This window comes from Cavia porcellus, unplaced genomic scaffold (assembly GCF_034190915.1).
Source record: "Cavia porcellus strain 051 isolate PalLab524CR breed Dunkin Hartley unplaced genomic scaffold, mCavPor4.1 scaffold_44, whole genome shotgun sequence".
NCBI classification, from domain to species: Eukaryota; Metazoa; Chordata; class Mammalia; order Rodentia; family Caviidae; genus Cavia; species Cavia porcellus.
Genome location: NW_026947527.1, coordinates 5,403,761 through 5,416,485, shown reverse-complemented (window position 1 = coordinate 5,416,485; position 12,725 = coordinate 5,403,761).

Here is a 12,725-nt window from a genome sequence, read left to right as displayed (position 1 = left end):
ACCCCGTGATGTTTTTCTCACTCCTAATAGAGAATGTAATGTAACACACACCCATACAATGTGCACCACCCCGCGATGTTTTTCTCACTCATACTAGTGAATGTAATGTAACACACACCCATACAATGTGCACCACCCCGTGATGTTTTTCTCACTCATACTAGTGAATGTAATGTAACACACACCCATACAATGCGCACCACCCCGCGATGTTTTTCAGAAACCTATCCTAATTTGCCACTGCATGTTCCCTGACCTCCCCATGCTGACGGACCCGCGGTGCTTTTCTCCATCCTTCATTGCCACTCACTGCCTATCCTAATTCAAACCCTCCAATTCACACCACCTCGTGATGTTTTTCTCACTCCAATTAGTGAATGTAATGTAACACACAACCATACAATGCGCACCACCCCGCGATGTTTTTCAGAAACCTATCCTACATTGCTATTGCATGTTCCCTGACCTCCCCATGCTGACCACCCCGCGGTGCTTTTCTCCATCCTACATTGCCACTCACTGCCTATCCTAATTGAGGCCCTGCGATTCACACCACCCCGTGATGTTTTTCTCAGTCATACTAGGGACTGTAATGTAACACACACCCACACAATGCGCACTACCCCGTGATGTTTTTCTCACTACTACTAGTGAATATAATGTTACACACACCCATACAATGCGCACCACCCTGTGATGTTTTTCAGAAACCTATCCTATATTGCCACAGAATGTTCCCTGACCTCCCCATGCTGACCACCCCGCGGTGCTTTTCTCCATCCTACATTGCCACTCACTGCCCATCCTAATTCAGACTCTCCGATTCACACCACCCCGTGATGTTTTTCTCACTCCTACTAGTGAATATAATGTAACACACACCCATACAATGCGCACCACCCCGTGATGTTTTTCTCACTCCTACTAGTGAATGTAATGTAACACACACCCATACAATGCGCACCACCCCGCGATTTATTTCAGAAACCTATCCTACATTGCCACTGCATGTTCCATGACCTCCCCATTCTGACCAGCCCGCGGTGCTTTTCTCCATCCTACATTGAAACTCACTGCCTATCCTAATTCAGACCCTGCGATTCACACCACCCCGTGATGTTTTTCTCACTCCTACTAGTGAATGTAATGTAACACACACCCATACAATGCGCACCACCTCTTGATGTTTTTCTCACTCCTACTAGTGAATGTAATGTAACACACAACCACACAATGCGCACCACCCCGTGATGTTTTTCTCACTCCTACTAGTGAATGTAATGTAACACACACCCATACAATGCGCACCACCCCGCGATGTTTTTCAGAAACCTATCCTACATTGCCAATGCATGTTCCCTGACCTCCCCATGCTGACCACCCCGCGGTGCTTTTCTCCATCCGACATTGCCACTCACTGCCTATCCTAAATCAGACCCTCCGATTCACACCACCCTGTGCTGTTTTTCTCACTCCTACTAGTGAATGTTATGTAACACACACCAATACAATGTGCACCACCCCGCGATATTTTTCAGAAACCTATCCTACATTGCCACTTCATGTTCCCTGACGTCCCCATGCTGACGACCCCGCGGTGCTTTTCTCCATCCTACATTGCCACTCACTGCCTATCCTAATTCAGACCCTCCGATTCACACCACCCCGTGATGTTTTTCTCACTCCTACTAGTGAATGTAATGTAACACACACCCATACAATGCGCACCACCCGCGATATTTTTCAGAAAAATATCCTACATTGCCACTGCATGTTCCCTGACCTGGCCATGCTGACCACCCCGCGGTGCTTTTCTCCATCCTACATTGCCACTCACTGCCTATCCTAATTCAGACCCTCCGATTCACACCACCCGTGATGTTTTTCTCACTCCTACTAGTGAATGTAATGTAACACACACCCATACAATGCGCAACACCCCGTGATGTTTTTGTCACTCCTACTAGTGAATGTAATGTAACACACACCCATACAATGCGCACCACCCCGCGATGTTTTTCAGAAACCTATCCTACATTGCCACTGCATGTTCCATGACCTCCCCATTCTGACCACCCCGCGGTGCTTTTCTCCATCCTACATTGCCACTCACTGCCTATCCTAATTCAGACGCTCTGATTCACACCACCCCGTGATGTTTTTCTCACTCCTCCTAGTGAATGTAATGTAGCACAAACCAATACAATGCGCACCACCCCGTGATTTTTTTCTCACTCATACTAGTGAATGTAATGTAACACACACCCATACAATGCGCACCACCGCGTGATGTTTTTCTCACTCTTACTAGTGAATGTAATGTAACACACATCCATACAATGCGCACCACCCCGTGATGTTTTTCTCACTCCTACTAGTGAATGTAATGTAACACACACCCATACAATGCGCACCACCCCGCGATGTTTTTCAGAAAGCTATCCTACATTGCCACTGCATGTTCCATGACCTCCCCATTATGACCAGCCCGCGGTGCTTTTCTCCATCCTACATTGCCACTCACTGCCTATCCTAATTCAGACCCTGCGATTCTCACCACGCTGTGATGTTTTTCTCACTCCTACTAGTGAATGTAATGTAACACACACCCATACAATGCGCACCACCCCGTGATGGTTTTCTCACTCCTAATAGTGAATGTAATGTAACACACAACCATACAATGCGCACCACCCCGCGATGATTTTCAGAAACCTATCCTACATTGCCATTGCATGTTCCCTGCCCTCCCCATGCTGACCACCCCGCGGTACTTTTCTCCATCATACATTGCCACTCACTGCTTATCCTAATTCAGACCCTGCAATTCACACCACCCCGTGATGTTTTTCTCACTCCTACTAGTGAATGCAATGTAACACACACCCATACAATGCGCACCACCCCGAGATGTTTTTCTCACTCCTACTAGTGAATGTAATGTAACACACACCCATACAATGTGCACCACCCCGCGATGTTTTTCAGAAACCTATCCTACATTGCCAATGCATGTTCCCTGACCTCCCCATGCTGACCACCCCGCGGTGTTTTTCTCCATCCGACATTGCCACTGACTGCCTATCCTAAATCAGACCCTCCGATTCACACCACCCCGTGATGTTTTTCTCACTCCTACTAGTGAATGTTATGTAACACACACCCATACAATGTGAACCACCCCGCTATATTTTTTAGAAACCTATCCAACATTGCCACTGCATGTTCCCCGACGTCCCCATGCTGACCACCCCGCGGTGCTTTTCTCCATCCTACATTGCCACTCACTGCCTATCCTAATTCAGACCCTCTGATTCACACCACCCCGTGATGTTTTTCTCACTCCTACTAGTGAATGTAATGTAACACACACCCATACAATGCGCACCACCCCGCGATATTTTTCAGAAAAATATCCTACATTGCCACTGCATGTTCCCTGACCTCCCCATGCTGACCACCCCGCGGTGCTTTTCTCCATCCTACATTGCCACTCACTGCCTTTCCTAATTCAGACCCTCCGATTCACACCACCCCGTGATGTTTTTCTCACTCCTACTAGTGAATGTAATGTAACACACACCCATACAATGCGCACCACCCGCGATATTTTTCAGAAAAATATCCTACATTGCCAATGCATGTTCCCTGACCTGGCCATGCTGACCACCCTGCGGTGCTTTTCTCCATCCTACATTGCCACTCACTGCCCATCCTAATTCAGACCCTCCGAATCACACCACCCCGTGATGTTTTTCTCACTCCTACTAGTGAATGTAATGTAACACACACCCATACAATGCGCACCACCCCGCGATATTTTTCAGAAACCTATCCTACATTGCCGCTGCATGTTCCCTGACCTCACTATGCTGACCACACCGCGGTGCTTTTCTCCATCCTACATTGCCACTCACTGCCTATACTAATTCAGACCCTCCGATTCACACCACCCCGTGATGTTTTTCTCACTCCTACTAGTGAATGTAATGTTACACACACCCATAAAATGCGCCCCACTGCGTGATGTTTTTCTCACTCCTACTAGTGAATATAATGTAAGACACACTCATACAATGCGCACCACCCCGTGATGTTTTTCTCACTCCTACTAGTGAATGTAATGTAGCACACACCCATACAATGCGCACCACCCCGCGATTTATTTCAGAAACCTATCCTACATTGCCACTGCATGTTCCATGACCTCCCCATTCTGACCAGCCCGCGGTGCTTTTCTCCATCCTACATTGCCACTCACTGCCTATCCTAATTCAGACCCTGCGATTCACACCACCCCGTGATGTTTTTCTCACTCCTACTAGTGAATGTAATGTAACACACACCCATACAATGCGCACCACCTCGTGATGTTTTTCTCACTCCTACTAGTGAATGTAATGTAACACACAACCATACAATGCGCACCACCCCGCGATGTTTTTCAGAAACCTATCCTACATTGCCATTGCATGTTCCCTGACCTCCCCATGCTGACCACCCCACGGTGCTTTTCTCCATCCGACATTGCCACTCACTGCCTATCCTAAATCAGACCCTCCGATTCACACCACCCCGTGCTGTTTTTCTCACTCCTACTAGTGAATGTTATGTAACACACACCAATACAATGTGCACCACCCCGCGATATTTTTCAGAAACCTATCCTACATTGCCACTTCATGTTCCCTGACGTCCCCATGCTGACCACCCCGCGGTGCTTTTCTCCATCCTACATTGCCACTCACTGCCTATCCTAATTCAGACCCTCCGATTCACACCACCCCGTGATGTTTTTCTCACTCATACTAGTGAATGTAATGTAACACACACCCATACAATGCGCACCACCCCGCGATGTTTTTCAGAAACCTATCCTACTTTGCCAATGCATGTTCCTTGACCTCCCCATGCTGACGGACCCGCGGTGCTTTTCTCCATCCTTCATTGCCACTCACTGCCTATCCTAATTCAGACCCTCCAATTCACACCACCCCGTGATGTTTTTCTCACTCCTACTAGTGAATGTAATGTAACACACAACCATACAATGCGCACCACCCCGCGATGTTTTTCAGAAACCTATCCTACATTGCCACTGCATGTTCCCTGACCTCCCCATGCTGACCACACCGCGGTGCTTTTCTCCATCCTACATTGCCACTCACTGCCTATACTAATTCAGACCCTCCGATTCACACCACCCCGTGATGTTTTTGTCACTCCTACTAGTGAATGTAATGTAACACACACCCATACAATGCGCACCACCGCGTGATGTTTTTCTCACTCTTACTAGTGAATGTAATGTAACACACATCCATACAATGAGCACCACCCCGTGATGTTTTTCTCACTCCTACTAGTGAATGTAATGCAACACACACCCATACAATGCGCACCACCCCGCGATGTTTTTCAGAAAGCTATCCTACATTGCCACTGCATGTTCCATGACCTCCCCATTCTGACCAGCCCGCGGTGCTTTTCTCCATCCTACATTGCCACTCACTGCCTATCCTAATTCAGACCCTGCGATTCTCACCACGCCGTGATGTTTTTCTCACTCCTACTAGTGAATGTAATGTAACACACACCCATACAATGCGCACCACCCCGTGATGTTTTTCTCACTCCTACTAGTGAATGTAATGTAACACACAACCATACAATGCGCACCACCCCGCGATGATTTTCAGAAACCTATCCTACATTGCCATTGCATGTTCCCTGCCCTCCCCATGCTGACCACCCCGCGGTGCTTTTCTCCATCATACATTGCCACTCACTGCTTATCCTAATTCAGACCCTGCGATTCACACCACCCTGTGATGTTTTTCTCACTCCTACTAGTGAATGCAATGTAACACACACCCATACAATGCGCACCACCCCGAGATGTTTTTCTCACTCCTACTAGTGAATGTAATGTAACACACACCCATACAATGTGCACCACCCCGCGATGTTTTTCAGAAACCTATCCTACATTGCCATTGCATGTTCCCTGACCTCCCCATGCTGACCACCCCGCTGTGCTTTTCTCCATCCGACATTGCCACTGACTGCCTATCCTAAATCAGACCCTCCGATTCACACCACCCCGTGATGTTTTTCTCACTCCTACTAGTGAATGTTATGTAACACACACCCATACAATGTGAACCACCCCGCTATATTTTTCAGAAACCTATCCAACATTGCCACTGCATGTTCCACGACGTCCCCATGCTGACCACCCCGCGGTGCTTTTCCTCCATCCTACATTGCCACTCACTGCCTATCTTAATTCAGACCCTCTGATTCACACCACCACATGATGTTTTTCTCACTCCTACTAGTGAATGTAATGTAACACACACCCATACAATGCGCACCACCCCGCGATATTTTTCAGAAAAATATCCTACATTGCCACTGCATGTTCCCTGACCTCCCCATGCTGACCACCCCGCGGTGCTTTTCTCCATCCTACATTGCCACTCACTGCCTTTCCTAATTCAGACCCTCCGATTCACACCACCCCGTGATGTTTTTCTCACTCCTACTAGTGAATGTAATGTAACACACACCCATACAATGCGCACCACAGCATGATGTTTTTCTCACTCCTACTAGTGAATGTAATGTAACACACACCCATACAATGCGCACCACCCCGCGATGTTTTTCAGAAACCTATCCTACATTGCCACTGCATGTTACATGACCTCCCCATTCTGACCACCTCGCGGGGCTTTTCCCCATCCTACATTGCCACTCACTGCCTATCCTAATTCAGACGCTCTGATTCACACCACCCCGTGATGTTTTTCTAACTCCTACTAGTGAATGTAATGTAACACAAACCCATACAATGCGCACCACCCCGTGATGTTTTGCTCACTCCTACTAGTGAATGTAATGTAACACACACACATACAATGCGCACCACCCCTGATGTTTTTCTCACTCCTACTATTGAATGTAATGTAACACACACCCATACAATGCGCACCACCCCGCGATGTTTTTCAGAAACCTATCCTAATTTGCCACTGCATGTTCCCTGACCTCCCCATGCTGACGGACCCGCGGTGCTTTTCTCCATCCTTCATTGCCACTCACTGCCTATCCTAATTCAAACCCTCCAATTCACACCACCTCGTGATGTTTTTCTCACTCCTACTAGTGAATGTAATGTAACACACAACCAAACAATGCACACCACCCCGCGATGTTTTTCAGAAACCTATCTTATATTGCTATTGCATGTTCCCTGACCTCCCCATGCTGACTACCCCGCGGTGCTTTTCTCCATCCTACATTGCCACTCACTGCCTATCCTAATTGAGGCCCTGCGATTCACACCACCCCTTGATGTTTTTCTCACTCCTACTAGTGAATGTAATGTAACACACACCCATACAATGCGAACCACCCCGTGATGTTTTTCTCACTCCTACTAGTGAATGTAATGTAACACACACCCATACAATGCGCACCACCCCGTGATGTTTTTCTCACTCCTAGTAGTGAATGTAATGTAACACACACCCATACAATGCGCACCACCCCGCGATGTTTTTCAGAAACCTATCCTATATTGCCACTGCATGTTCCATGACCTCCCCATTATGACCACCCCGCGGTGCTTTTCTCCATCCTACATTGACACTCACTGCCTATCCTAATTCAGACGCTCTGATTCACAACACCCCGTGATGTTTTTCTCACTCCTCCTAGTGAATGTAATGTAACACAAACCCATACAATGCGCACCACCCCGTGATGTTTTGCTCACTCCTACTATTGAATGTAATGTAACACACACACATACAATGCGCACCACCCCGCGATGTTTTTCAGAAACCTATCCTACATTGCCAATGCATGTTCCCTGACCTCCCCATGCTGACCACCCCGCGGTGCTTTTCTCCATCCGATATTGCCACTCACTGCCTATCCTAAATCAGACCCTCCGATTCACACCACCCCGTGATGTTTTTCTCACTCCTACTAGTGAACGTTATGTAACACACACCCATACAATGTGAACCACCCCGCTATATTTTTCAGAAACCTATCCTACATTGCCACTGCATGTTCCCTGATGTCCCCATGCTGACCACCCCGAGGAGCTTTTCTCCATCCTACATTGCCACTCACTGCCTATCCTAATTCAGACCCTCCGATTCACAGCAACCCGTGATGTTTTTCTCACTCCTACTAGTGAATGTAATGTAACACACACCCATACAATGCGCACCACCCCGCGATATTTTTCAGAAAAATATCCTACATTGCCACTGCATGTTCCCTGACCTCCCCATGCTGACCACCCCGCGGTGCTTTTCTCCATCCTACATTGCCACTCACTGCCTATCCTAATTCCGACCCTCCGATTCACACCACCCCGTGATGTTTTTCTCACTCCTACTAGTGAATGTAATGTAACACACACCCATACAATGCGCACCACCGCGTGATGTTTTTCTCCCTCCTACTAGTGAATGTAATGTAACACACACCCATACAATGCGCACCACCCCGCGATGTTTTTCAGAAACCTATCCTACATTGCCACTGAATGTTCCATGACCTCCCCATTCTGACCACCCCGAGGGGATTTTCCCCATCCTACATTGCCACTCACTGCCTATCCTAATTCAGACGCTCTGATTCACACCACCCCGTGATGTTTTTCTAACTCCTACTAGTGAATGTAATGTAACACAAACCCATACAATGCGCACCACCCCGTGATGTTTTGCTCACTCCTACTAGTGAATGTAATGTAACACACACACATACAATGCGCACCACCCCTGATGTTTTTCTCACTCCTACTAGTGAATGTAATGTAACACACACCCATACAATGCGCACCACCCCGCGATGTTTTTCAGAAACCTATCCTACATTGCCAATTCATGTTCCCTGACCTCCCCATGCTGACCACCCCGCGGTGCTTTTCTCGATCTGACATTGCCACTCACTGCCTATCCTAAATCAGACCCTCCGATTCACACCCCCCGTGATGTTTTTCTCACTCCTACTAGTGAACGTTATGTAACACACACCCATACAATGTGAACCACCCCGCTATATTTTTCAGAAACCTATCCTACATTGCCACTGCATGTTCCCTGACGTCCCCATGCTGACCACCCCGCGGTGCTTTTCTCCATCCTACATTGCCACTCACTGCCTATCCTAATTCAGACCCTCCGATTCACAGCACCCCGTGATGTTTTTCTCACTCCTACTAGTGAATGTAATGTAACACACACCCATACAATGCGCACCACCCCGCGATATTTTCAGAAAAAATATCCTACATTGCCACTGCATGTTCCCTGACCTCCCCATGCTGACCACCCCGCGGTGCTTTTCTCCATCCTACATTGCCACTCACTGCCTTTCCTAATTCAGACCCTCCGATTCACACCACCCCGTGATGTTTTTCTCACTCCTACTAGTGAATGTAATGTAACACACACCCATACAATGCGCACCACCGCGTGATGTTTTTCTCACTCCTACTAGTGAATGTAATGTAACACACACCCATACAATGCGCACCACCCCGCGATGTTTTTCAGAAACCTATCCTACATTGCCAGTGAATGTTCCATGACCTCCCCATTCTGACCACCCCGCGGGGCTTTTCCCCATCCTACATTGCCACTCACTGCCTATCCTAATTCAGACGCTCTGATTCACACCACCCCGTGATGTTTTTCTAACTCCTACTAGTGAATGTAATGTAACACAAACCCATACAATGCGCACCACCCTGTGATGTTTTGCTCACTCCTACTAATGAATGTAATGTAACACACACACATACAATGCGCACCACCCCTGATGTTTTTCTCACTCCTACTAGTGAATGTAATGTAACACACACCCATACAATGCGCACCACCCCGCGATGTTTTTCAGAAACCTATCCTACATTGCCAATTCATGTTCCCTGACCTCCCCATGCTGACCACCCCGCGGTGCTTTTCTCGATCCGACATTGCCACTCACTGCCTATCCTAAATCAGACCCTCCGATTCACACCACCCCGTGATGTTTTTCTCACTCCTACTAGTGAACGTTATGTAACACACACCCATACAATGTGAACCACCCTGCTATATTTTTCAGAAACCTATCCTACATTGCCACTGCATGTTCCCTGACGTCCCCATGCTGACCACCCCGCGGTGCTTTTCTCCATCCTACATTGCCACTCACTGCCTATCCTAATTCAGACCCTCCGATTCACAGCACCCCGTGATGTTTTTCTCACTCCTACTAGTGAATGTAATGTAACACACACCCATACAATGCGCACCACCCCGCGATATTTTTCAGAAAAATATCCTACATTGCCACTGCATGTTCCCTGACCTCCCCATGCTGACCACCCCGCGGTGCTTTTCTCCATCCTACATTGCCACTCACTGCCTTTCCTAATTCAGACCCTCCGATTCACACCACCCCGTGATGTTTTTCTCACTCCTACTAGTGAATGTAATGTAACACACACCCATACAATGCGCACCACCGCGTGATGTTTTTCTCACTCCTACTAGTGAATGTAATGTAACACACACCCATACAATGCGCACCACCCCGCGATGTTTTTCAGAAACCTATCCTACATTGCCACTGAATGTTCCATGACCTTCCCATTCTGACCACCCCGCGGGGCTTTTCCCCATCCTACATTGCCACTCACTGCCTATCCTAATTCAGACGCTCTGATTCACACCACCCCGTGATGTTTTTCTAACTCCTACTAGTGAATGTAATGTAACACAAACCCATACAATGCGCACCACCCCGTGATGTTTTGCTCACTCCTACTAGTGAATGTAATGTAACACACACACATACAATGCGCACCACCCCTGATGTTTTTCTCACTCCTACTAGTGAATGTAATGTAACACACACCCATACAATGCGCACCACCCCGCGATGTTTTTCAGAAACCTATCCTACTTTGCCACTGTATATTCCCTGACCTGCCCATGCTGACGGACCCGCGGTGCTTTTCTCCATCCTTCATTGCCACTCACTGCCTATCCTAATTCAAACCCTCCAATTCACACCACCTCGTGATGTTTTTCTCACTCCTACTAGTGAATGTAATATAACACACAACCATACAATGCGCACCACCCGCGATGTTTTTCAGAAACCTATCCTACATTGCCACTGCGTGTTCCCTGACCTCCCCATGCTGACCACACCGCGGTGCTTTTCTCCATCCTACATTGCCACTCACAGCCTATACTAATTCAGACCCTCCGATTCACACCACCCCGTGATGTTTTTCTCACTCCTACTAGTGAATGTAATGTAACACACACCCATACAATGCGCACCACCGCGTGATGTTTTTCTCACTCTTACTAGTGAATGTAATGTAACGCACATCCATACAATGCGCACCACCCCGTGATGTTTTTCTCACTCCTACTAGTGAATGTAATGTAACACACACCCATACAATGCGCACCACCCCGCGACGTTTTTCAGAAAGCTATCCTACATTGCCACTGCATGTTCCATGACCTCCCCATTCTGACCAGCCCGCGGTGCTTTTCTCCATCCTACATTGCCACTCACTGCCTATCCTAATTCAGACCCTGCGATTCCCACCACGCCGTGATGTTTTTCTCACTCCTACTAGTAAATGTAATGTAACACACCCCCATACAATGCGCACCACCCCGTGATGTTTTTCTCACTCCTACTAGTGAATGTAATGTAACACACAACCATACAATGCGCACCACCCCGCGATGATTTTCAGAAACCTATCCTACATTGCCATTGCACGTTCCCTGCCCTCCCCATGCTGACCACCCCGCGGTGCTTTTCTCCATCATACATTGCCACTCACTGCTTATCCTAATTCAGACCCTGCGATTCACACCACCCCGTGATGTTTTTCTCACTCCTACTAGTGAATGCAATGTAACAAACACCCATACAATGCGCACCACCCCGAGATGTTTTTCTCACTCCTACTAGTGAATGTAATGTAACACACACCAATACAATGCGCACCACCCCGCGATGTTTTTCAGAAACCTATCCTACATTGCCAATGCATGTTCCCTGACCTCCCCATGCTGACCACCCCGCGGTGCTTTTCTCCATCCGACATTGCCACTGACTGCCTATCCTAAATCAGACCCTCCGATTCACACCACCCCGTGATGTTTTTCTCACTCCTACTAGTGAATGTTATGTAACACACACCCATACAATGTGAACCACCCCGCTATATTTTTCAGAAACCTATCCTACATTGCCACTGCATGTTCCCTGACGTCCCCATGCTGACCACCCAGCGGTGCTTTTCTCCATCCTACATTGCCACTCACTGCCTCTCCTAATTCAGACCCCCCGATTCACACCACCCCGTGATGTTTTTCTCACTCCTACTAGTGAATGTAATGTAACACACACCCATACAATGCGCACCACCCCGCGATATTTTTCAGAAACCTATCCTACATTGCCACTGCATGTTCCCTGACATCCCCATGCTGACCACACCGCGGTGCTTTTCTCCATCCTACATTGCCACTCACTGCCTATACTAATTCAGACCCTCCGATTCACACCACCCCGTGATGTTTTTCTCACTCCTACTAGTGAATGTAATGTAACACACACCCATACAATGCGCACCACCGCGTGATGTTTTTCTCACTCCTACTAGTGAATGTAAT